The 27726-nt window shown below is 44.1% G+C and overlaps 1 long non-coding RNA gene across 2 annotated transcripts in view; it reads right to left on the bottom strand.

The window, feature by feature from the left end:
• Positions 1-6465, bottom strand: part of LOC135229323 (uncharacterized) — a 57911-nt gene extending 51446 nt beyond the window's left edge. Inside the window, exon 1 of one of the 2 annotated variants that reach the window (XR_010320110.1) lies at positions 6356-6465. This is a non-coding gene — a long non-coding RNA (uncharacterized LOC135229323). Of the gene's footprint in view, positions 1-4912; positions 5104-6355 lie in introns of those variants that run through there. The other variant, XR_010320111.1, reaches the window with a different exon arrangement.
• Positions 6466-27726: the final 21261 nt, after the last annotated feature.

The raw sequence follows: 27726 nt of genomic DNA on the forward strand, positions 1-27726 counted from the left end.
GAGAGGGGGGAGGGAGGGGGAGTAGGAGAGGGGTATTTACTAAAGAGATAGACAAGAACTACTATGCGTGAATGGAAGGACAACACTCAACACAGTGGAGGTCAGCACAACTGGACTAAACCAAAGCAGTTTCCTAAATAAACTGAACGCTTCAAAGGTCAGCAAAGCAAGGGCACATGTTTGGGAACCATGTTTTCAGGGGACATCTAAGTCAACTGGCATAATAAAATCTACTAAGAAAACATTCTGCATCCCACTTTGAAATGTGGCGTCTCGGGTCTTAAATGCTAACAAGCGGCCATCTCAGATGCATCAATGATTCTCAACCCACCTGGATCAAGGGAGAATGCAGAACACCAAGAACATAAGATAATAACGAGCCCAAGAGACAGAAAGGACTACATGAACTAGAGACTACATCATCCTGAGACCAGAAGAACTAGATAGTGCCGGGCCACAACCAATGACTGCCCTGACAGGGAACATAACAGAGATCCCTTGAGGGACCAGGAGAACAGTGGGATGCAGACCCCAAATTCTCATAAAAAGACCAGACTTAATGGTCTGACTGAGACTGGAAGGACTCTAGTGATCATGGCCCCCACACCTTCCGTTTACCCAGTACGGGAACCATCCCCAAAGCCAGTTCATCAGACATGGATTGGACTAGACAATGGGTTGGAGAGGGATGCTGGTGAGGCGTGAGCTACTTGGTTTGGGTGGACACTTGAGACAATGTTGGTATCTCCTGCCTGGAAGGGAGATGGGTGGATAGAGGGGCTTAGAAACTGGCAAAACGGCCACAAAAAGAAAGAGTGGAAGGAGGGAGTGGGCTCTCCCATTGGGGGGAAAGTAATTGGGAATATGTAAGAAGTTGTGTATAAGTTTTCATGTGAGAGACTGGCTTGATTTGTAAACTTTCACGTAAAACACAACAAAAATTATTGAAATAAAAAAAAAGCTGACCCATGATTGCTTCAACAAGCTCTCAGAACAAAGACTCAAGGAATCTTCTGGATGAAGGTGCAATCCTGGAATTACCAGATGCAGAATACAAAAGATTAATATACAGAACTCTTAAAGACATCAGGAAGGAAATGAGGCAAAATGCAGAACAAGCCATGGAACACACAGATAAAGCAGCTGAAGAAATTAAAAAGGTTACTCAAGAATATAATTAAAAATTTAATAGGCTGCAAGAAACCATACAGAGACTGCAATCAGAGATTCAGAAGATAAACAATAAAATTACAGAGATAGAAAACTCAGCAGAAAGTAAGAAGAGCACAATTGAAGAACTGGAAGGCAGAATAACTGAGATTGAAGATAAAGCACTTGGGACCAATATATTTGAAGAGAAACCAGAGAAAAGAAATTAAAAAATGAAGAAATCCAAAGAATCATGTGGGACTTTATCAAGAGAAATAACTATGAGTGATTGGAGTACCAGAACAGGGAGGGCTAACAGAAAATACAGAGGGAACTGTTGAAGATTTGTTGGCAGAAAACTTCCCTGATATCATGAAAGATGCTCATCGAATTCCACATACGGTAGATCTCAAAAGAAAGTGACCAAGACATATAACAATCAAACTTGCCAAAATCAAATATAAAGAGAATTTTAAGAGAGGCTAGGGATAAAAGAAGTCACCAACAAAGGAAAGTAAATAATAATAAACTTGGACTACTCAGCAGAAATCATGGAGGCAAGAAGGCAATGGGATGACTTATATAAAATATTGAAGGAAAAAAATTGCCAGCCAGGAATCAAACCATAACCCTGGCCCTCTGGCCCTCTGGCCCTCTGGCCTTAGCCCTCTAACTCTAGCCCCTAAGCCCTGAGCCCCAAAGCCCCTAAGACCCTAAGCCCTTAGGTCCTAACCACCAAGACCCTGAACTCTAGCCCTAACCCAAACCGTAACCATATACCCTAAACCCTACAATCTAAACACCTACACCCCAAAACACTACACACAAAAACCATACACACTAAACCCTATACTCTAAGCCCGAAACCCTAAACCCAAACCTCAAGCCCCAAAGCCGAAACCCAAAACCTAACCGTAAGCCCTAAACCCTAACACCTAACCCTAAACCCTAACCACCCTAACCCTAACAACCCTAACCCTAACGACCCTAACCCTAACTACTCTAGCCCTAACCCTCGAACCCTAACCCTCTAATGCTAACCTGAAACCCTAACCCAAAACCCTAACCCTCTAACTCTAACCCTCTAACCCTAACCCTCTAACCCCAACCCCCAAACCCAACCCCAAACACTAAACCTCAAATCCCTAGCCCTAAACCTAAGAATGAGCCTAAGCCTAACCCTAACACAACCCTAAACCCTAAACCATAACACTTAAAACCCTAACACGCGAAACCCTAACACCCTTAGCCCTAACACATTTAACCCTAACATCCTAAATGCCAAAACCCTAAACACTAACACCCTTAACCCCAACCACTAACCCCTAAACCCTAACTTAAAGCCTAAGTCATCTAACCCTAATACCCTAACTCTAAACCCTAAAACCTACACCCTAACCCCAGCCCCCAGCCCTAACCCTCACTCTAAGCCTTAAACCCTAAACCCTAAGGCCTAAACCCTAGGCTCTAAGCCCTAAGCCCTAAACCCTAAGTCCTAAAACCCTAAACTCTAAGCCCTAAGCCCTAAACCTAACCCTCTAACCCTAAACCCTAAAACTTTACCCCAAACCCATCCCAAACCCCTAAACCTGAACCCCTAAACCCTAGCCCTAACCAGTAACCCTAAACCTCTAAACTATACCCCTAACCCTCTAACCCTAACCCTCTAACCCTAACCACAAAACCAACCCCAACCTCTGAACCCCCAAACCCTAACCCCCAACCCTAAGCCTCTGAACCCTAAGCCTAAACCCTCTAACCCTAAACCCTAACCTTCACCCCCTCACACCCTCACCTTCTCACTCCCTCACTCTATAATCTTCTCAACCTCTAACCCCCTCACCCTCTAACCCCTCACCCTGACTCCCTCAATCTCTAACCCCCAAACTCTAAACCCCAACCCTCTAACACCCACCCTCTAACCCCAACCCACAAATCCCAAACAAACCCAACCCCAAGCCTAAACCTAAATCCCTAAAACCTAACCCAAACCCTAATGACTAAACCACAAAACCCTAAACCCCCAAAACCCTAAACCCCAAACTGCAACCCCTAACACCTAACCTGTAACTCCAAACTCTAACCTCAAACCCTAAACCTAACACCTAACCCCAACCCAAAAACCCTAACCAAAAAACCCAACCCTAAACTCTAACCCCCAAACCCCAACCCCTAAACCAAACCCTAAGGACTCTAACTCTAACAACCCTAACCCTAACATCCCTAAGCCCAAACCCTAACCCTTTTTGTTAGCAGCCATAGCACTTAACCACTAGCCACCAGGGTTACCATGAGCAGTCACAGGAATAGACATATGCACACCCGTGTTCACTGCAACATTATTCACAGTAGCAAAAAGATGGGAACAACCTAAGTGCTCATCCACAGAGGAACGGATAAACAAACTACGGTACATACACACAGTGGAACACTACACGACAGTAAAGACCAATGATGAATCTCCGAAACATCTCACACCATGGATGAATCTGGAGCGCATCACACTAAGTCAATCACAAAACGACATATACAGTAAGTGACCACTATCATGAAAACATTTACGCACAGAAACAATCTTTGATGTTCACCAGGGAGACGAAGAGTGGGTAGAGAAAAGCCAACTAAACAATAACCAAAAAAACCAAACCCACCGCCGTCGAGTTGATTCCAGCTCATAGCGACCCTATAGAACAGATTAGAACTGCCCCATAGAGTTTCCAAGGAGCGCCTGGTGGATTTGAACTGCAGGCCTTTGGTTAGCACCGGTGGCTCTTAACCACTACGCCATCAGGGTTTCCAACTAAACGACACATATGTGGTAACTCTGGTGAAGGAAGAGACGGTACACAAGACTGGGAATCAACCTCAGCCTCACTCTAACCCTAACCCTAAACCACTTGTGCCCTAGCCTAGTAACCCCAGCCCTAACCCCAACCCCCAACCACCTAAAACCTATACCCCTAAACCTGACTCCCAAACCTCTAACCCCCAAACCTGGACCCCTAGCACCAAACCCTAACCCCTAACCCTAATCCTCCAACCCTTCTGCATCTCTGGGCCTCTCGACTCTCCGTCTATTTTCTCCCTCCAAATCGTACTAACACTCAGTGGAATTTTGAAGTTTGAGCTGTGCTTTGCTTCTTGTTGTCTCCACCGGTTCCATCAAGGCACTGCATCATTTCTTTGCTCTGCTTCACTATTCAGTTCCAAAACCATGGCTTAGAATCGCCTGTCACTAAACTTCAGCGATTCGGTGCAAGGCCGCGAGAGGGCGTGCGCACCGCCGGTTCTGTTCTGCCCACCAGGCCCTCTGAGTATGGGAACCTCCTGGACCTAAGCCGGGACCGACCTGGGTACCGCTCCAGTGGCGATAGCAGAAGCTTTTCTTCCCGAGGGACCCAACGCCCCAGGGCGCTCTCTCAATACTCCCATTAATGCTGTTATTATCCTAACCCACTCCTTCTGCGAGACCTAGTGGGTCCTCGACCAGGCCCAGCCTTCAGGACCCGCATCCCCCTGCCGTGGTCACGTACAGGAACCTGCAGGGCCGCGCCCTCCCCGCCCAAGCTCTGCCCCTCCACACCCTGATGCCCTGCAGGCCTCTACTAGGTCCCCGTCCAGAGCAGAGTTGTCGCCCTGCACGGGGTGGGGGGACACGAGTGAACATCCGGAAACCACCCCCCAAGCACGAAGCCGACTGCCCGTATTGAGACCGTGTGAGCAGGGCTGCCCCGCCGACTGGAGCCTGCAGGGCATCACTCACGTTTGTCAGCTTCTCACTGCCCTCTGGGCTCGGGGTCCCAGAGCAGCCAATCCCCCCGGGGCGGGGGGGGGGCAGTCCGTCCGCAGGGGCTGGAAGATCGGGTTGGTGCCCATGGCCGGAGCGCTTAAAACCCTTATAAACCCTCATAAACGGCCAGCTCCAGACCTTCAAAAGTCAGCCCGAGAGACACCTAATCTCCTCCAACGTAAAAAAAAAAAAAAAAAAAAAAAAAACACGCTGCCGTGGAGTCAATTCTGACTCACAGCGACCCTATAGGACAGAGTAGAACTGCCCCACAGAGTTTCCAAGGAGCGCCTGGTGGATTCGAACTGCCAATCGTTTGGCTAGCAGCCTTAGCACTTAACCACTACGCCACCAGGGTAACCCACTGAACCCACTGCCACCAGGGTAGAGGCTCCAAATCCCGCCAGTGTGAGGAACCCTCAAATCCCCTCAGCACCAGAGATCGCGTCCACAGCGACCGGTACACAGCGCCGCACAAATGTTTAAGTTAACAAACGACCTGGTTGCTCAGGACCCCTTCCTGCTACCCCCACCCCCGGCACCCAGAGGGGGAGCGGGACCCGGCATCCACACTGTTAACAGACACTGAATCGCTGCTGCATCCACAAGGAGTAGGATCCCCACGCTGCTCCACAGATTCCCAGGACCCCTTCCTTTCCAGGTGGGGCCGGGGCCAAGCCGACGACCCAGCCCGGAGAGTAGACCAGCCGGCGCGGGCGCGGGCGCGGGGTGCCTCAGCCTCCCAGGCACAGCACCCAAAACAATAAGGGGCAGCATGGCCTTGGGCGGGGGATCCCTCTCTCCCCTGTCCCTGGCACCCTACGGAGTCTGGTGGGGGTGGGAGGACGAATGGGGGCGAGTGCCCCGCCCTCAGTCTGGAATCTCACCCCCCCGGGCGAACTCTGGGCCTTGGTTTCCCCCCTGGCACAGGGAGCAGGTGGGGGGCGGGGGGACAGGCGCCCATCCCCCAGCTTGGCCCGCAAACCCTCCCCGGGCAGAGTAGGGACCTTGGCGCAGCCCTGGACTCAGCCTTTCTCCCCAAGCCCTTCAAGCCCCCAGGCCCGAGGGCACTCCGCAGCTGGATCCCGCGGCTAGACCCCCCCCCCCGCAAATCCACGGGGATGCAAATTCGCAGACCAGCTGAGTCTCCCGGGCCAGAGGCTCCCTCTCGCAGCCCCTAGAGTGGCTGCGTCCGCCCGCCCCCGCGCCGCATCCGCCCCTGGGGATCACTCGGGACGGGGTACCCCGGAGGGGGCGATGCCAGCTGCTAACCCAACGTCCGGACTCCCCAACCTCTGGAGCCCACGGACTGCTGGGACTGGGACCCGCCCTCCTGGCGCCTTCCCTCCACACCTTCGAGGGGCCGGGCTTGTTCAGTCTGGGAGCGGGTCCCTCCACCCAGCTGCCGGAGTTTCATACCTTTCAGAAAATACAGCACAGAAAGCAGCACGAACACCGTCCGCTGTAAGGCGCGCCACCTGCCCGGGCCCCTCACCACCCGTCCCAGCACTTCCGGGAGTAACTGGCTGGACGGCGAGGAACATGGCTGCCGGCCCCGCCCAGCGGCCCGGGTGTGGGGCGGGCGTGGGGGGGTTGGGCCTCCAGAGGGGAGGGTGGGGTCTAGAAGCAAGGACAAGGCCTAGGTGTACGGGGTGAGGAGACAGGAGACGTCAGGAGAGGGCCCTCTCCGGCGCAGAGTTAAGTATTGGAGGTGCAACGGTTAAGTGCTTGGCTAACTGAAAGGTGGGCCGTTGGAACCCACCAGCTCAGGAGTTGAAAAGATCTGGAGATGGGCTCCCATAAAGATTCTAACCAAACAAAATCCGAACCAGTTGCTGTTGAATCAATTCCGACTCATAGTGACCCTATAGGGCAGAGCAGAACTGCCCCATAGGGTTTCTAAGACTGTAAGTCTTTACAGAAGCAGACTGCCATGTCTTTCTGCAAAGAACCAACTGGTGGATTCGAACTGCCCACCCTTTGGTTAGCAGCCGAGCTCTTAACCACGGTGCCACCAGGGCTGCGCCATAAAGACTGCAACCTAGGAAACCTTGTGAGGCAGTTCTAAGCTGTCGTACAGGGTTGATATGAGTCAGAATCTCTTGATGGCACACAACCATGATTGTACTAAGAAAAATTCCTCCAAGCAGCTGTCTACATGACCCCTGAAGCACACATCCATGCACGCTATCAAAGCAGTGCGGCCAAAGACAGGAAATTGGAATAGAGACATTATAGAGTGGACAGTGAAAAGTGATTTCTGAGGGGCGTGCAGCTCAAGCGGAGGAGGTAGCATACAACTAAATGCCCTTCTCCTTCTATTGTTCAATGGTCTTGAGAAAGAATGTGTCCCAGGAATTAACTGTAGCCCAGGAGAACTTGAAGACAGCAAATACAGAGGACCAGTCAGGATGCTTCTGCAGTGGTCAGGGTGAGGAGTGATGGTGGTAGTGCAGGTGGGAACAGTGGGCAGGCTTGAGGTGTACTTTGGAGCTTGAGCTGCCAAGAATTGCTGGTGGATCAGACGTACGGGATGAGGGGAATGGAGAATCAAAGGTGACTTCTAGAATTCAGGCTACCATGAGAGCATGGTCACCAGAGCCATTCTCTACCATGTGGAAAACCATGGAGGAACAAACTTGAGAAAATGACCAAAAGATTTTTTCTGGACATGTTAGATTTGGATGTCTGAGGTCATCCAAGTGTGGAGAACAGTTCCCAGCTGTGGATACCACTCTGAGGTAGAGTAGTTTTCCAGGTTCTAAGAATTTGGAGATCATCAGCCTATAGCTGATTTGAAAGCCACTGGTGGTGCGATGATTATGCATTTGGGTGCTACCAAAAGGTCTGCAGTTTGAATCTACCAGTCGCTCCTTGGAAACCCTGTGGGGAAGCTCTACTCTGTCCTATAGGGTCCCTATGAGTCAGAATCCACTCGATAGCGACTTTGTTTTGTTTTGTTTTAATACTAAGCTCAGAAAAGTTGTGTGTCAGGGTTGTATTTTTTCACAATACTTATTCAAGCAGTTCGAATCTACCAGCCACTCCTTGGAAGCCCTGTGGGTCAATTCTACTCTGTCCTTTAGGGTCGCTATGAGATAGAATCGACTCAACAGCAGTGAACTTAGTCTTAGAGGAGCTCTTTGTCTGTCAAAGCTGAGAGTTTTACTTCATACTTTTTAAAACTGCCATGTCTCATGTTACGTGGCTACCCTTACAGGAGCATTTTTGGTGCTAACTTGACTTGTTCTTGGTGAAGGGCTCTGTATTCATTTTCTAGGGCTGCCATAGTAAATTACCAAAAACTCAGTGTCTTTAAAAAAACATATAATCCATACAGTCCAAGAAGCTGGATTATATGAAGAAGAAGGGGCATCAGGATTAGAGGAAGACTCATTAACAGCCTAGACATGCAGATGACACAACCTTGCTTACTGAAAATGAAGAAGACTTGAAGCGCTTGCTGATGAGGATCAAAGACTTCAGCCTTCAGTATGGATTACACTTCAACATAAAGAAAACAAAAATCCTCACAACTGGAACAATAAACAGAAAATACTGAAGTTGTCAAGGATTTCATTTTACTTGGATCCACAATCAACACCCATGGAAGCAGCCATCAAGAAATCAAATGACATATTTTATTGGACAAATCTGCTACAAAAGACCTCTTTAAAGTGTTAAAAATTGAAGATGTCACTTTGAGGACTAAGGTGTGCCTGAACCAAGCCATGATATTTTCAATCGCCTCATATGCATGCTAAAGCTGGACAATGAATAAGGAAGACAAAAGAACTGAAACTTGAATTATGTTGTTGGTGAAGAATAATGAATATACCATGGACTGCTAGAAGAATGAACACACCTGTCTTGGAAGAAGTACAGCCAGAATGCTCCTTAGAAAGGTGGGTGGCAAGACTTGGTCTCACGTCCTCTGGACATATTATCAGGAGGAATCAGTCCCTGGAAAAAGACATCGTGCTTGGTAAAGTAGAGGGTCAGTGAAAAAGACAAAGATCCTCAGTGAGACAGATTGAGACGGTGGCTGCAACAGTGGGCTCAGACATAGCAATGAGAAAGGCCCAGGGCTGGGCACTGTTTCGTTCTGTTGTACATAGGGCTGCTATGAGTTGGAACTGACCCAACAGCACCTAACAACAACATCATAAACTCACTAGATCTCCTGGGGATAGAATGTCATATTCAGTGTAGAATAGATAGAGTTTCTTTGTTTACCATATTTACTAATACTATGATTTACATTTGATAACTTCCACATTCTGTTGGATCGCTTTTCTTTGGAATGGACACAAACGTGCGTCTCCTGCAGTCTGTTGGCCAGGTAGCTAGCTTCCAAATTTCTTTGCATAGTGGAGTGAGCATCTACAGTGCTGCATCTGTTTGTTGAACCAACTCAGTGGGTATTCTGTCAGCTCCTGGAGCCTTGTTTTTCGCCAGTGTCTTCAGTGTAGCTTGGACTTCTTGCTTCACTACTACCAGTTCTTGATCATATGCCACCTCATGAAACGACTGAAAATTGACCATTTCTTTTGGTACTGTGACTCTGTGTATTCTTTCCATCTTTTGTGTGTGTGCTTTAAGTGAAATTTTACAAATCAAGTCAGTCTCTCATACAAAAATTAGTATACAGCTTGCTATGTACTCCTAGTTCCTCTCCCACCAATGAGACAGCACACTCCTCTCAACGCTGTATTCCCCGTGTCCAGTCAGCCACTTTCTGTCCCCCTCTGCCTTCTCATCTCCCCTCCAAACGGGAGCTGCCCACATAGTCTCATGTGTCCACTTGAGACCAGAAACTCACTCCTCACCACTATTTTTTCTATCCTATAATCCAGTCCAATCCCTGTCTGAAGAGTTGGCTTTGGGAATGGTTCCAGTCTTGGGCCAACAGAAGGTCTGGGGACCATGACCTCCAGGGTTCCTCTAGTCTCAGTCAGATCATTAAGTCTGATTTTTTTATGGGACTTTGAGGTCTGCATCTCACTGCTCTCGTGCTCCGTCAGGGATACTCTGTTTCATTCCCTGTCGGGGCAGTCTTCGGTTGTAGATGGGCACCATCTAGTTCTTCCGGTCTCAGGCTGATGTAGTCTTGGATTTACGTGGCCATTTCTGTCTTTTGGACTCATAATTACCTTGTATCTTTGGTGTTCTTCATTCTCCTTTGCTCCAGGTGGGTTGAGACCAATTGATGCATCTTAGATGGCCGCTTGATAGTGTTTTTAAGACTGCAGACGCCACTCACCAAAGTGGGATGCAGAATGTTTTCTTAATAGATTTTATTATGTCAATTGACCTAGATGTCCTCTGAAAACATGGTCCCCCAACTGCTGCCCCTGCTACTCTGACCTTTGGAGCATTTGGTTTATTCAGGAAACTGCCTTTCATTTAGTCCAGTTATGCTGACCTCTCCTTTATTGTATGTTGTCTTTCCCTTCACCTAAAATAGTTCTTGTCTACTATCTAAATTTGCGAATATCCTTCTCCCTCCCTTTCTCCCCACCCTCATAACCATCAAAGAATATTTTCTTCCCTGTTTAAACTATTTCTTGAGTTCTTATAATAGTGGTCTCATACAATATTTGTCCTTTTGCAACTGACTAATTTCACTCAACATAATGCCCTCCAGATTCCTCCAAACTATGAAATATTTCACGGGGGGGGGGAGGGAGGGAGAGTGTTTTTTTACTGATTAATTAGTAGGTAAGAACTGCTTTAGGTGAAGGGAATGACAACACTCAATACATGCAAGGTCAGCTCAATTGGACTGGACCAAAAGCAAAGAAGTTTCTGGGATAAAATGAATGCTTCAAAGGTCAGCGGAGCAAGGGCGGGGGCTTGGGGACCATGGTTTAAGGGGACTTCTAAGTCAATAGGCAAAATAATTCTATTATGAAAACATTCTGCATCCCACTTTGAAATGTGGCGTCTGGGGACTTAAATGCTAACAAGCGGCCATCTAAGATGCATCAATTGGTCTCAACCCACCTGGAGCAAAGGAAAATGAAGAACACCAAGGTCACACGACAACTAAGAGCCCAAGAGACAGAAAGGGCCACATGAACTAGAGACCTACATCATCCTGAGACCAGAAGAATTAGTTGGTGCCCGGCCACAATAGATGACTGCCCTGACAGGGAGCACAACAGAGAACCCCTGAGGGAGCAGGAGATCAGTGGGATGCAGACCCCAAATTCTCATAAAAAGACCATACTTAATGGTCTGATTGAGACTAGAGGAATCCTGGCGGCCATGGTCCCCAAACCTTCTGTTGGCACAGGACAGGAACCATCCCCGAAGACAACTCATCAGACATGAAAGGAACTGGACAGTGAGGGGGAGAGAGATGCTGATGAAGAGTGAGCTAATTATATCAGGTGGACACTTGAGATTGTGTTGGCATCTCATGTCTGGAGGGGAGATGGGAGGATAGAGAGAGAGGGAAGCTGGCAAAATTGTCACGAAAGGAGAGACTGGAAGGACTGACTCATTAGGGGGAGAGCAAGTGGGAGTACGGAGTAAGATGTATGTAAACTTATATGTGACAGACTGACTTGATTTGTAAACGTTCACTTGAAGCTCAATAAAAGTTAATAAAAATATATATATATTAATGGTCACCTAATGGTATTAAAAATATGATATTCAAGTCAGCTATTATAGAGACATCTTTGGTTTAGGGTCTGTAAAAACCAATATGCCTATTGTTCATAGGAGACACCTGTGATATCTCACTGGTTTCTAGTCATGTTTGTAGAGCAAGTCAAAGTTTCACCCAAGCTTCTGTCAGTATTAATTATATAAAATACATATGGGTTGGGACGGGTGTATATCATCACCATTATCATCAGCAAAAGCACTTTTTTTGCATTATCACTAAATCAGTTAAAATTTGTGTTAACTGGGTTAAAAAAAAAAAAAAAAACCTGAGTTCAAACTTGTATAATAATTACAGGTGCATGAACCCCTTCTAGAATAAATAAACAATTGACCTAATTAGACAACATCTGGTTTAATTCATGCTCCAGAAATAACCACGACAAATGGGATTACTGTTATTGGTGAAATGGTTAGGTTATATCCTTAGAACTGGGCTTGAACTCTATCCTAGTTGATTGACAATCCACAAGTTTCATTGACTTAAAATGTGGGGATATTTCTCATTTATAATACCTCTTGGGTGTGAGTCAAGTGCAAATCTGCTCTGTATTATCATCTTTTCTAATTTCATTTCTGGTTAGCAGCTCTTATGTTAGCCACTATCATGGCAAATGCATAGGAATATGGATGGAACCAGGTAAATGGCACTTAATTCTTCTGTTTGAATGTGGAATCTTTCACTTCATTCATATTCCATTTGCCCAGCAAGTCATATGGCAAATCCTGACGTGAAAGAGATGAGAAATACCCCGCTACTCAGGATGCACCAAGGATAACCCTTTCCCTTGTTTCTAGGTATAGTGAATTAATCATATACTTCATATACCATTAGGTCTGTATTTGGCTTCCATATCATGTTCCTATATTAGTCATGGAATCGACTCGAAGGCACTGGGTTGGGATATTAGTCAGAATTTTACTACAATAATGATGCATAAAAGACAACCACAAAATCTTAGTGACAAGTAATAAAAAGTATTTCATGCAACTCTACAGATCAGCTAGGTTTTGAGTTCAGGTTGTTTCCATGCATCTCTTAATTTCCTTGGACAAGTTGAAGGGGCGGCAGACACTTGAGGCAAGTTCATCTCATGGTAGAACTTCAAGCTTTCAGAGGAGAAGTCTCTTACAGACTAGGCTGGGAAACACCACACTCACACTCATATCCACATTCCATTAACCAAGTAACATGGCCAAGACTAGTGTCAATGGGTCAGGAAATATACTCCTCCCATGGAGACAGTGTAGGTCTGTGGGGGGGGGGCAAGCAGGGGAATAATGTCAATATTTGGTGACTAATAATCTAATCTACACAAGTTGCATTCACTCATCCAAGAAATACTTTCTGGACACAAATATTTTTTTCAGATACCAAAGCAGGATGTCAAAGTATATGCATTCTAGTTGTTGTTAGCTGCCATCAAGTTGGTTCCGAGTTACGGTGACTTTATGCATCATAAAATGAAAGATTGCCATGTCCTGTAACATCTTCATGATCTTTGGTATTTTGAGTCCATTGTTGCAGCTATTGGGTTAATCCGTCTCACTGAGGGTTTCCCCCATTTTGGTTGGCTCTCTACTTTACCAAACATGGTACCTTTTTCTAGCAATTGGTTTTTCCTGATGACATGTTCAAAGTAAGCAATTTGAAGTCTCACCATCTGTCATGGATTGAATTGTGTCCCTCCCCCAAAATATCTGTCAACTTGCCTAGGTCATGATTACCTTGTGTGATTCTATGATTGCCTATCATTTTACGATCTGATGTGGTTTCGCTAAGTGTTGTACACCCTATCACTATGATGTAATAAGATGGATTAGCAGAAGTTATGTTGATGAAATGTATAAGATCAGGTAGTGTCTTAAGTGAATCTCTTTTGAGATACAAAAGAGAGAAGTGAGAAGAGAGACATGGGGGCCTCATACCACCAAGAAAGGAGTGCTGGAGCAGAGCATGTCCTTTGGGTCTGAGATTCCTGCACTGAGATGCTCCCAGACCAAGGGAAGATTGATGACAAGGGCATTCCTCCAGAGCAGACAGAGAGAGAAAGCCTTCCCCTGGAGCTGACGACTGAATTTGGACTTGTAGCCTACTAGACAGTGACAGAATAAATTTTTCTTTGTTAAAGCCATCCTCCTGTGGTATTTCTGATATAGCAGCATTAGATGACTAAGACACCATCCTAATTTCTAAGGTACATTTTGGTTGTATTTCTTCTACGACTGAATGAGTTAACATTCATTCTATTGGGAGTCTATGGTATATTCAACATTCTTCATCAACGCTGGAGTTTGCATGCATCAATTCTTTTTCTAGTAGTAGATAGACAGAAATAGATACACATAATTACATATATATAGTTAGATGGTGCCTTGCTATCTGAAGAAAAATTTAAAAAGTAGGGTAAAAGGACAAGATAGTAACTGGTTCAGGGATGAAGTCTCTCTATCATTTCTAGAAGCAGACTGCTCAAAGCAAATGAACTGGCTAAAGCCCTAAAATAGAAGAAACCTCAGCAAAATATAGCTGTAATACAATGAAAGAGCCCAGTGATGTAATAGGAATTGAGGAGCATACAATAATGGAGGCCAGGTGGAGTTGGGCCTTGAGTTTAGTTTTAAAAGCTTTCCATTCAACTCAGGTTTTTGTAAAATTGAATAGAACCTTAATAAAATCTAACATACTTTAAATGGATTATTCCATGTGCTTTATGGTACAAAGATGGGCACAGTAAGACCATTTAGATAGATATTACAAAAGTACAGGTGAGTAAGTATGATGACTTGAACCATCAAGTATGGAAAATAGCAAAAGTAGCAAAATCCTGAAGACAATGAGCAAATGCTGAATAATGCATTCTTTGAGAGAACAGTGGAGTCAGGGATGCTACTAAAGCTTTGGTTGAATAAAGGCATCATTTATTGATAGGATGAAGATTGAGCAGGAAAATATCTTGGAGAGCCTAATCAACCTTTAAACTTCAAATAAGTCAATTTTGAATACTTAATATATATCCTCATGGAGATATTAACTTGGAAGTTGATATTCAACCATAGATTTCAGGGAAGAGATTCTATTTGGAGATATAAATTTGGTAGTTGTAAGCATAGAGATAGAAATTAAACAATGACATAAACTAGATTTAGTCAAATGAGAAGTCTGTTTATTTAAGTAAGGACACAGCACTGTTCATTTCTTACAAAATGTCAGGTATCTGGTAGGGGCTGTTACTTATTTTTTAGTACTACTCTAGCTACTATTGGGCCTTTACATACCTACGTAAGTTTTAGAATTAGTTTGTCATTTTCTTTACAAATTTTGTTGTGATTTTTATTAGATTTGCATAGAATATATAAACAGTATTGGTGGAATTTAGTCTTCTTAACCATTAACTTTCTATATCTCAAGAATTATTGAGATCTACCTTCATGTCAATATTATAATTTTATCCATGAAATCCTTGAGTGGATATGTGTGTTCACGAGTGTAGGAGTGTGTGCATGCATGTGTGCGTTCATATACACGCGTGTAAGTCTGTTCACAGATATACATTAACAAAATATAATCAATAAAATACCAAAAAAATACTGAATAGAAAATACCTAAACTAGAAAGCTACTGAACTAGTAAAATCCAAAGCAAATCACTGTCATATAATTTTTATGTTACTTTTATCAAAATATCAAGAAACTTGCAATTCTTATACTTTGTAATATATTTCAGACACAGGGCCTAGTGAGGGTAAGGCATTTCCAGGGGCAATCTCTAAGTTCAGCCTTTCCCTATCCCAAATTTCAAGACGAATAGATGTTGATGAGTCAGCAGAAATGTCTCCCCCTCTTGTCTGGCTTTCATATTTGCGGCGCCTGAAAGCATTCTGTACCTTGTCTGCTGCACCCTTGGACTTGGACCCTGGCGCACGTGCCCTCCTCTGCCCCCCTTTTGCGATGCTTCTGTTTAGACAATGGAGAATACAAAATAGAACAAAACCGTGAGATTAATAATAATCATACAAATTCTAGTTGCATGACCAAGAACAAGTTACTTAACCTCTCTGAGCCTCAACTTTGTCATCTGTACAATGGCAGTAATAACAGTAACAGATTCAATAGAAGTAATAGGTCTTGACGTTGTGAGGATTAACTAGTTGCCATCCAACTGATTTCATCTCATGGCAAACCCATGTGTGTCAGAGCAGAACTGTACTCTGTAGGGCTTTCAATTGCTGTGACCTTTTGGAGGTAGATCACTAGGTCTTTCTTCTGAGGTGCCTCTGGGCAGATTGAAACCACAAATATTTTGGTTAACAGCAAAGAGAGCTTAATAATTCGTGCAACTAGGGACTCCCTGTGAAAGTTAAGTGACTTATTGTAAACAAAATGTGTAGAACACTGCTTGGTATATTGTAGTTGCTACTTAATTGTTATCAATATATCATGAATATTTATGGCATTATCACTGAAACATTTGATAACAAAGAGAACAAAAATATAAAGTTGGACAAGTCTCACTTATGCATATTATTTAACACCATAAATAAAATCCCAGAAAATGTGTGCTATCAGTAGATAAAAAGATACTGTATTTTAAACATATATTTGTAATTACAAAATTCCTAAGATGGTCCTACAATAGGACCAGTACAGTCATCCATTCATTAAAAAATATTAAGTAAGTGCATATTGTTTGTCAACTGCTGTTTCAGGTCCCATAGAAATGGAAGTAAACCATCAGACAAATTCTCTACCCATCAGAAACTTACATTCCAATGTAGAAATACACAAAAATGCATATACAAATAGAGATACAGTAAAACTCAAAGTAATGCTAATGCTTACAAAATGAGCAAGGCATTGAAGTAGAATGTTAATTTATAGGTTAAATTAGTTGGTCAGCAAAGTCCTTTCTTAAGAGTGGTATCTGAGCAGAGATCTGAATGAAAGGGGAGAGACAACCAACAGGAAAATATGCAAAAAAAAAACAAAAAAAAAAATACTAGGAGAGAGAACCAACCCCAGTACAAAGGCCTGGAGGCAATGAAACAAAACAAGGAGGATGCACAGCAGAAATCAAGGGAGAGAGGGGTGCTCTGTAGTGAGGTGAGAGATATGTCCAAAAGATTATCATGGCAGCCTAAAGGACTTGGATTTATCTAAAATCTTTGAAAAGATTTGATCAGAGAGACATGTCACCTGAGTAATGTTTTAAGAACTTCTCCCTGGTTGTTGTCTGATTAGACTCTAGAGGGAAAAATTGAAAGTTGGGAGAGCAGTTAGGAGGCCCTTACAGTGTCTGAGCAAGCTGTAATGGCAGCCAGGCCCAGGGTGTTGGCAAGGGAGTAATTTAGAAGTGGGCAGATATGGAATCTATTCTGAAGATACAACCAACAGAAAGTGTTGTATATAAGATGTTAGAGAAAGAGAGAAGTCAATGAATACTCCAAATTAGAGAAAAACCCCAACATCACATCAGTGGAGGAGAAACATTTTTGGTAAAAAATAATACAAATTCCCATAGAACACTAAATACAAACATACTAATTTTTTTTAATAGTCTAGAAGAGGCAGAAAAAAATCTGTAATATGATAAAATGCATACATATTTTAAATGGAAAATAAAACACTGTTAATGTTTTCCATCAATGTTAGAATCAAACATTAAGGATCAAATACTCAACACTTTTCTTGGAAATCGTAGATCTGGATATCAACACTGGAACCAAAAATATCTTACCTTTGAAAAGCTAGCAAAAACGAATGGTATTTATGTATGATATAATCATCCTGAAACACTATTAGACTCAACTGAAAAATCATATAAACTAAAAAGAATGCTCAGAAAGTATAATTGGCACCCCATTAATATAGATAAAGTATAACCCTGAAGAGTTATAAATTTTATTTTCTTATAAAATCAAAAATGCAACAAAATTTATACATTTCCTAAATATAAATTATCAATTTATATTTAGGAAATGTATTTGGCGATATTTATATAAAACATTTTTGCCTTGAACGCCACTTAAACCAAATGAAACCCATTGTTATTGAGTTGATTCCAACTTACAGCAACCCTATAAGAGTGATGTAACTGCTCAGTAGGACATTCTTGCTGTACTTCTTCCAAGACAGATTTTTTTCTCCTTTTGGCAGTCCACAGTACATTAAATATTCTTCACTAAAACCATTATTCAAAAGCACCAACTCTTCTTTGGTCTTCCTTACTCCTTGTCCAGCTTTCACACACATATAAGGCAGTTGAGAACACCATGGCTTGGATCAGGCACTCCGTAGTCCTTAAAGTGACATCTTTGCTTTTTAACACTTTAAGGAAGTCTTTTGCAGCAGATTTGCCTAAAGTAACACGTCATTTGATTTCTTGAGTGCTGCTTTGATTGTCTCTCCAAGTAAAATGAAATCCTTGACAAGTTCAATATTTTCTCCTTTTATCATGACGTTTCTTAGTGGTCTGGTTGTGAGGATTTCTGTTCTCTTTATGTTGAGGTGTAATCTATAATGAAGGCTGTGGTTTTTGATCTTTATCACTAAGTGCTTCAAGTCCTCTTCACTTTCAGTAAGCATCGTCTTGTCATCTGCATATCACAGGTTGTTAATGAGTCTTCCTCTAATCCTGATGCCAAATTCTTCTATACAGTCTGGCTTCTCAGGTTACTTGGTCAGCGTACAGATTGAATAAGTATGGTGAAAACAGAGAAAACAAAAATCATCAAAACTGAACCAATAAGCAGCATCATGATAAACAGAGAAAAGACTGAAGTTGTAGAGGATTTCATTTTGCTTGGATCCACAATCAACACCCAGGAAAGCAGCTGTCAAAAAAATCAAATGTCTTATTGTATTGGGCAGATTGAGCTGCAAAAGAGTTCTTTAAAGTGTTCAAAAGCAAAGATGACACTCTGAGGTCTAAGGTGGGCCTGACCCAAGCCATGGTATTTTCCATCGCCTTATATGCATTTTTTTTTTTTTACATGCATGCAAAAGCTGGGACAATAAATAAGGAAGGCCGAAGAAGTACTGACACCTTCGAATTATGGTGTTGGCAAAAAAATATTGAATATACCATGGGTTACCAGAAGTAGAAACAAATCTGTTTTGGAAGAAGTATGACCACAGTGCTCCTTAGAAGCGAGGATGATGAGGCTCTGTCTCACGTACTTTGGACATGTTATCAGGAGGAACCAGTCCCTGGACAAAGACATCGTGCTTGTTAAAGTAGAAGCTCAGCAAAAAAGAGGAAGTTCCTCAATGAGATGGATTAACACAGTGACTGCAACAGTGGTCTCCAACATGGTGACAACTGTGAGGATGGTGCAGGACTGGGCAGTGTTTCCATCTGTGGTCCATAAGGTCAGTATGAGCTGGAACTGATTAGACCCACCTAACAACAACAACACAACAGCAACAATGTACGGCGAGCAATTTCACATGGGTTTCACTACGTCTTTGATGTGGTGGTTGACAGGTGAAATGGTGCACTGTAGATTAGTGGGAAGGCACAACTGGACCCATGCATAACCTTGCTTATTGGGTCACAGGCTGTGACAGTAATAATTCCTGCTTAGGAGAATTTGAAAGCTGTTCATTGTGGACGTGTGAGGGACTCCGAAATACTTGCAGAAATTTCCAAGTGGGTGGGGTGCTCTAGTGTGAGCATCGGGAGGAATGGACCCCATGTGTGCTTTACATCCTCTGCAGATTATGACACAATCAAACATTCCCTTTTCACTGTCTTGCAAATTGCAAGAGAACAGGGGGAATTTTTAGGCAGGACGCTTTCAAAACACATGGCAAGAAAATTTATTGAAACATTAAATTCAAAATAAAATTTTCCTATATTTTTCTTCCTTCCCTGTCTCATTTCAAGGAGGTAGTTGGACTCACAGGGTTGAACCTCTGAAACTTTGAGACTCTGAAGAGCCTGTTGTAAAAGCCTCAGCTCACTGGAGTAATCACACTGCGTGAACTGAAGCCCAGGGGAGGAGTGAGAGTCGGATAGCAGAGTCCTAGAAATAGGAAAGGGGTTGGCCCTGCTTCTTGACAGTGCCCTGGGGTAGACGGCAGCACCTCAAAGGATAATGCAGGCACATAGGTACACAAACCCCATCATGGTGTTCGCAGCCCTGCCAAGGTTCTCCTGCTCCAGCTAGGAATGGAAGGAGCAGAGCCAATACTTCTAGAGAAATCACCCACGTAGGCTGGGGCAATGGGTGTTTTGAAGCCTGTCTCCAAACCTTGGTCCTTCATTAGACCCCAGGAATTATTGCATATCTGGATGAGGAGGAAACCTAAAAATAAGTAAGGTGAAAATCCACCACCCCGTCCCCCCCCCCGCCCCCCAATTTTGTAAGCAGGCTGCTCTGAGCTGGAATTCAGTTTATTTAAAGAAATATCATGCTTTTTTTCACACAGGATTTTATGCAGATTCACACTTATGATTCATATTATTCATTTATCCATTAAGTCAACAAAGATTTACTGTATACTGACTACATGTCAGACCCTATGCCATGTACTCTTGATGATAAGATAACTCAGAGAAGGTCCCTCATTGCCTGATCAGAGAAAGAGCCAAGTTAACCGTTGTATCAGTTGTGTATTGCTGTGTAACAAATGACCCCAAAATGTAGCACTTAAAAGAACAACCACTTACTAAGCTCAGAGTTATTCTGGTTGTCAATTTGGGGATCTTCCTATCTGGGCCAAGCACAGTGACTCGCAGCAGGCCTTCCTCATGTGTCTACAGTTCGCTTCCAGGTCAGCTAGGAGCCATTTCGTCTAAAATCAACTCAGTGAAACTGCTGGATCCTCTCTCCAATGGTCTCCCACCATCCAGCAGGCTGGCCTGGGTCCGTTCCCATGGGTTCTCAGGGTTTAAGAGCAACAAAAGGGCAAGTCTCAATGCAAAGTCCTTTCAACTCTCACCTTGTATCCGGTTCACTACTATCTTAATGGCCAAAGCAACCGTAAGGTCAGCCTCAAATGAGGGTGCAGAAAGACTCCTGCTGCTGAGGAAAGGCGCTCCAGAGTCTCACAGAAGGCATGGACACAGAGAGAGGGAGAATGTGTCGACCTTCCTAAAATCATCTGTGGCAAGTAAATGTAATTGTGTTTTATGTGGTGGTAAAGGGCATCTTAAATACAAAGGTGTACAGAGGAAGAAGTGGACAAATTTACCAGGAAAAGGGTCAGGGAAGATCTCAACTAGGAAGTGATGCCTGAACCAAGTTGGGAATATGGTTGGATAGTTAAGGGATGACAAAGGCCCAGAATCCAGGAAACCCCAAGAATTCTCTAGAGGCTTCAGTACGAGGTGAGGGATGGCTTGATGAGAACATTCTGAGGAGACAGAGTGAAGCCACTGGAGCATTTGTCAACAGGCACAGATCGTCTTTTGTTCTGTTTTCCAACCAGTCCTCCCTCCTATACAGTTGGGAGTCACACAAAACGAGCCCCTAGCATCTTCGTGTTGTAATTTCTATTTTCTACCGAGAAGTCAGCACCTCTCTCGTCACCTCCCCAACTTTCCTAATTTCTTCCATAATAGATCTCCCCATTTCCAGGATCTTTTTCTAAATGGCATCCAAAACAAAAATAGAGTCTGGAAGAAGCAGAGGTCATGGGCTTTCCCAAGTCAACTCCTAAACCTCCTATTCTGGCTGCATAAAAGTCCTGAGTCTTAGGGCTTTTTGGTGAGGCCATAAGCCTAACCTGTTCCAACAGGGTCAGTTCTCTTCACCACATACTTCACCAGGGAGAGTAGGCCAGGAGATGGGAAGGGGGACAACATCTTCTAGTCAGAGTGAAGAGCCTGTTTGAAGCCTCGGAGGCTAAGGAGACCTGAAAAGGGTGCAGAGTGGATGTTGTATGACCAGGGCTGGAGAGACGATTCAAACTGAGTTAAATGAGAGGATTTGGTGGAAGCAACTGCCCTTCACACTATTTTCATTCCCTGTATGCTCTCTCTCCCTCCCAAGGGATGGTAACCTCTTTGAGTGCAGAGAGAAGTTTTAATTTATTTTTAATATATAATCTCCCTCCTCCCAGCCCCCAAGCCCCTACTTCAACAGTTGCCATATTTTCCTTGCTGCCCAGCTTTGCTTCAAACTGGGCCCATAGAACCGAGCAGTGTCAACAATGATGTCACACAAGGGCTATGGAAGTCTTGGTGCTCGCTCAGATGTCAACTGCTCTTTGGAGAGGGTGTCGATCTGAGGTCTCCTGCAGGAGAGTGTCTTTAGATAGCAAATCCAGGAAATTCAGGGCTACATCAGAGTCTCCAAGTCATGAAAGATTCAGATATCATCAGTAACTGGGAGGAGGGATAGAGATCCTTCAGAGTACCATTATTTTTTGGATGTCTTCACCCAGACAGGATGAATCAGTGATAAACAAAGAAGAGGCCTTTCTCTAAGACTCTAAATAAGGGTGAGAGGAAAAATCTCCCAGATGGGTGAGAGCTAGGGAACTAGGGGATCTGATTTCCACAGAAATCAGAGCTATGACAGGAGAAGATGAAGGATTTGAGGTGAACAGATAGGGTCATAAGGAGGATTGACCTAAGAAAGCATTTCCTGTCATTTAGTAGATAATTCACCAAAGTTTGTAATGTCCATGGGAAATGCAGGAATAAATCAATGATCAAACTTAGGATTCTGAGAAATTTCTGGAATAAGTGCAGAAATAATACTCAATTGTTCTGGCCTTTAAACCTGATGGAAAGGAAGGAAGCCAGTGTACAACTGGGACAGAGAATGTAGGACTGAGGAAAGGGTGGTGAGGGAAAAGTGTATTGCATTATTATATTTTCTAATGAAATGGAATGAACATACTATGTGAAGAACTAAGAAAATTTTCAGGAGGTTCTAGGAGTGGGTGGTGTGAAGAAGCACAGGGCCCACATCATTGTGAACCATGCAGCCCCAGCCTGTTAGGGCAGAAGAAGGTCTTTCACACTCCTTCCCTAGACCCAGGAACGCGCCTTTTCCTCCTATGTCTCCTCCCCACCTCTCCCCAAGGACCTAAATCCCTCACAGCAAAGATAGCTACAGGATAGAATTTTTTACATTCCTACTTGACTTAACCTGAGCTTCATCTAGGATTACTAATTTCCCACTGTATCATAGGCCAGTTTTGTTGCTCTCCCCACTACCATTATCTCTGCTGCCCCCTAGCCTATGCTGCCCTCCCCTGGCCGTGCTTCCTGCTCCTTCCTGGTTTTCTGACACCCTCTTGACAAGTCCCCCATCCCATCTTCTGTCTGTCCCTGGAGCTTTCACTCCCCTCCCAAACTGCTTCCATTCATTTCTTCGTTAACTCACCAATCCTTCCTTCATATTCAGAAATGTGCACAGACCGTTAGGCTGACATTACAGCACACCCAGACACACTCAGGTGAGGTTCTTGTATGTTGCCCACCTGAGGTTTGTGGCATCAAAACTCTCAGAAATGGACATCTGTTTCTGCATCACCCTGAAGGAGTGCTTCTCATAGCAGCATGGTAAGGACCTTCTGTTCAGAAACATAGAGGAGATAGTATTTACCCTGGGTTGGTTAAGGATACAAGGAGAAGCTTTATATGCATATAAAATACAAATTTTTCTAAGTATGCTTCCTCCTATAAATACCCTTCCCTTAAAAGAAGGCTGAAAAAAGTTTAAAAAGTGATGACAATTTCTCCTGTTTCACTGTTTACACTCTAAATCTGTTATGAAAATCACTTTCATAGAAAATGTCTCTCAGAGAAGTCATGTGTGATTATGAAAGATCAGGCAAATGAGGTCATTTTCAAGTTCCAAAGGAACAATTTCATTTGGCATTCAACAAATGCCAAAAAAATTAATGTGGAGACCCTCTCTTTGCAATAGAAATTATCAGTGTATTATAGTCCTTTGAAAGACTATAGACTTCTGTTATGAAGTGCTAATATCACAAAAGATTTCCCAGAGGAGACTTGGTCTCCCACAGTGATGTTCCCCAAAGATAGAAGGTCCCCAGGGAAAAAGGAAGAAACCACAGGTCCTGCAGAGGTGGAGGACAGTGATGATGGAGAGGCTCCCAGGGACACCTGAAACCAGGGTCTTGGGTCACAGTTGAGAACTCAGTGCCCAGAGGGTTCATGTAAGTTAACTCTTTATTATCAGAAGTCTCAACCCAAGAGGAAAGTGCCACTCAAGCTAGAATATCGGAAGCAAAAAACGTAAGCTTCAGGTCCAGGAAGACTCCTTAAGAATCAGAGAGGTCTTCTTTCTCAGCTTCCTCTGAACAGATATCTCACTCATCAAGCTACTCCAGAGAAGCCATGAGTCAAGTATGTGTACTTCACCCAAGTGTGTACAGTTAAGGGGGTAGCCGTGGTCCGGCAGACCAAAACATCCCCTGCCTCCGTAGGCAAGATGCCCCCAGTCTTGAGGCCAAGTTCTCAAAGACAGCCCCATCGGCTCTGCTTCCAGTCTACACAATACCTAAGCCTCGGTCAGCATCCTGGAGTCCTGGCAAGAAGAGCCGGGCACCTTCAGGAGCATCTAGAGGAGCAGAGACAGGGGCTGGAGAGACTACAGCACCTACTGGTGCTGCTGCAGATGTGGGAGACCTGGCTACAGAGGGTACAGGCATGGCCTCAAAATGTGGGCCCTTCTGGAAAGACGTCCTTTCAGGCTCCTTTCACCCACTGCACCTGTAAAACCCTCACATGTGCCTTCCTCCCCACCCCACTCCACCCCCTTAACTGCATGGAGAGCTCCAGCCCGAGGGGGAACTGGATGGAAGAAACCTCAGGACAGCTGACCATAGACACCAGGTCTGCTCAGAGGCTCTCTTGGAGAGGAAAGGACAGGCCTCATCTGGATGGTGAGCTCTTGAGGCCTTGAGGATGAGCACAGCATTAGTAGGGAAAGTGAAATGGGATTTCAGTGGGACTTGGGAGACTGAGAGGGAGCCTCTGTAATGACAGGTCTAAGGGAAGTGTGATGGTGAAGGGGGCATCACCAAGTTCTTTGTGGCAGAAGGAGCCAATGAGACAGTAGGCTGTGGGGAAACCTGCCTGCAGGTGAGCAGTGGGCATAAAGCCCTAAGCCAATGACAGTCAATTCCTTTCCCAGCAGTCTTCACACATAATCAGTGACACTTGTTTCGTCTTTCTCTTTTCTATGGTCTAGCCTGAACTGCCCCGAGATCAGAGAACTGGAAGAGAAAAGCCTGACTGAGATGAAAGGAGCAAAAGAGAAGGCAAGGCCTCCTAAACCTGGTAAAGACAGCCAGAGTACAGATAACCAAAGGTTGAGGGTAGGAAGGGGCAGCTTGAGGCCCAGGCTCTGCAGGCCCAGAAAAGCCCAAGTCCCATCCTCAATATCAAGCTCCAGGGCCTGGGAAGCCCTGGAAGTGCCAGAGGTATGTCCACCCTGGGAAATGAAACCCCAGTTGGCACAGGGAAGCCCTCAGGGGTAAGGAAGGATAGACAGGGACTCCAGGTCAGGCACCTCCACCTGCAGGCTGTCCTACTTTTATTTCTCAGAGTGGAAGTGAGGGGTCCTATATGGGACTGGTTGGGGTTGATGGCAGCAAGGGTTCTGAAGTGGGTAAATTCTGCAGTCTCCTGATAAAGAAACAGAAAGACTGAAATGCTCAGAGATACTGAGTGAGAGGGGTCTTGCATTCCCATCCTATGCAGAGGCTGCCTGGGAGGTCCACCTGTCTAAAGACCTTGTGGACAAAATCTTCTTTATCTTTAAAAGATGTATCTTTCCAGTTAACTTCCTCTATGTTGAGTCCTGAAAAAAGGCCTACAATGTATACCGTGGGTTTTCCAGTAGAGCAACAAGGGGAGGAACGTGGTAGTGGGACATCAGAGAAAGAACTGTCTAATGGTCCACTTGTTACTTAATGAATTGCACATGGTGTCCAGCATTCTTCCTTACCCCGAAGACATGTACATGCAGTAGATGTTTGAACAATGACTGCATTAATCCTGACAGAACTCTTTTTGGCCATTTCCAGGTATAGAGACCAGAAGAGGTCATTAGCTCCAAGAACAAGCAAGAAATTTGCTGAGACCTTTGTTCCATCTCTGAGTTTGCTCTTCACCCAGTGGTGAAAGTCTCTGAATCCAGTATTGATGACAGTGTTTTGCCTATATAAAATAACAGCCAATAAAACTGTTTTAAATATATACATATATATATTTCTATGATTTTTTTTTACTTTGAAAACTCTTGTATTCTTATTATAACACATTTAACAACACAGATCTTTATAAGAATTATAATAAGAGCTATCCCCACATGTGTAAATTTTACCTGCTTCTCCAAGGTGTCCATGTTCAAAGACACATGTGTACCTCTTCACACATTCCTGTTTGCTGGAACACATATGCATAGTCACAGGTACACACGTAGCTTTATGGTTTGTTTGCTTTTCTGGAGATTAGGTCACACTCTACCCACATGTTTCTCTGCACCATTCTTCACTTGACAATTTATCTTGGTTCCCATAAGTCAGTAGCCATGGCAGTAACGCTATCTTTTTGGTTCTTCTAATTTTTAACTCATATATAAACGGGAACATACCAAAAAAACAAAAAACCCGAACTCACTGCCAGCAAGTTGATTCCGACTCATAGTAACCCTATAGAACAGAGTAGAGCTGCCCATGGGATTTCTAAGGAGCAGCTGGTGGATTTGAACCACCAATCTTTTGGTTAGCAAGCGAGCTTTTAGCCACTGTGCCACCAGGGCAGTACACACTGTCAACAGTCACATACAACTCTACAGAAATGAAAAGACATATCATCAATGCTTTTGAAGCATACTGTTTCTATATGTTTTAACTCTCCTCTGCCTGTCTTTTCCGACAAGTGAATCCAAGGGAATTCACACTAAGAATCTGTTAAGTTTATCTCATTATCCTTGCTTAAACCGTTAAACAGTTATAAAACTCTGCAGATTCCCTATTTAAATTACACGTTCATGAAGAAACGTGCATTTTCTTCCTGAAATAATACGATAAATTCACATTATCAAGGTTGAGGAAATCAGTGTTGTTTCCATGTCCCAGTGGTAGACATTAATTCAGCAGTCAATTAACAAAAAATGTTTTAAGAGAATTATTTAAACTGTGAATTCCTCTGAGATTGAAAATATACCAAGTATAAATGCAACACTTTGCACTGGGTTTTCTCCTCGAAATGAACACATTTTTCTTTCAAGTTTATTTTTCATGTCCTTTGGTACTAAGTACTTCTCTTTAAGACCTCAACTAGAAGCTGGGAAGGCTTATCTCCTGAGAAGGAACCGAAGAGATCTCACTTACTGACAGAAAGATGGGGCCAAACCAGATCTCAGGGATGACAATCCCTTTTGTAATGGGCCCAAGAACTCACATGCATTATATTTGATTTCTCTGAGATCCAGGTCAGTCATGGTGCTTCCCAAACTTCACTGTGCACCCAGATCACCTAAGGATCGTGTTAAAATGATGAGTCTGAGTCAGGAGGTCTGGGTTGAGGCCCAAGAGTCTACATTTCCATCAAGGTTCCAGGTGCTACCAGTGCTGCTGGTCCCTGGATCCCAGCCTGAGGAGAGAGGTCCTAGAATATCCAAATGAAGAATTCAGATTCAAGAAGATTCAGGGAATAAAGAAGAAACATCTACATCAATTCAACTGGCCATACCTCTGAGAGGGGTGGGGATCAAAAGTGCCTAGAGCAACCATCCTTCATTCCCAAACCCAACCGGGATATCAGAGCAGTAGCCAGAGCCATGGCTGGGTTCCCAAAAGCTCCTTCCTGTGCTCAGCCCACCAAGGTACAAAGGAGAGTAATACGGATTGGTGAAGTCAGAAGTGGCCGAGTCTACTTCTATCATAAGCACGGGTGTGAGTGTTGACCTCAATACACGCAGGCCCAACTTGTGACTCCCTCCTTCTAGACCTGGTGAGGCTCCATGACCCTATGGTCAGCTCAGAATTCTTCCATAGGAGACACCTCTGAGACAAATTTGATGAGAAGATCTGTGGCCTTGGGATTTTCTGATGGGGTTGGTGTCTGTTTTGGGGCGCAGATTTGACATGGGGGGGCCTTTCTTTCTTTCCATGGGGCT

This window comes from Loxodonta africana, unplaced genomic scaffold, assembly GCF_030014295.1.
Source record: "Loxodonta africana isolate mLoxAfr1 unplaced genomic scaffold, mLoxAfr1.hap2 scaffold_205, whole genome shotgun sequence".
In the NCBI taxonomy this organism is placed as follows: domain Eukaryota; kingdom Metazoa; phylum Chordata; class Mammalia; order Proboscidea; family Elephantidae; genus Loxodonta; species Loxodonta africana.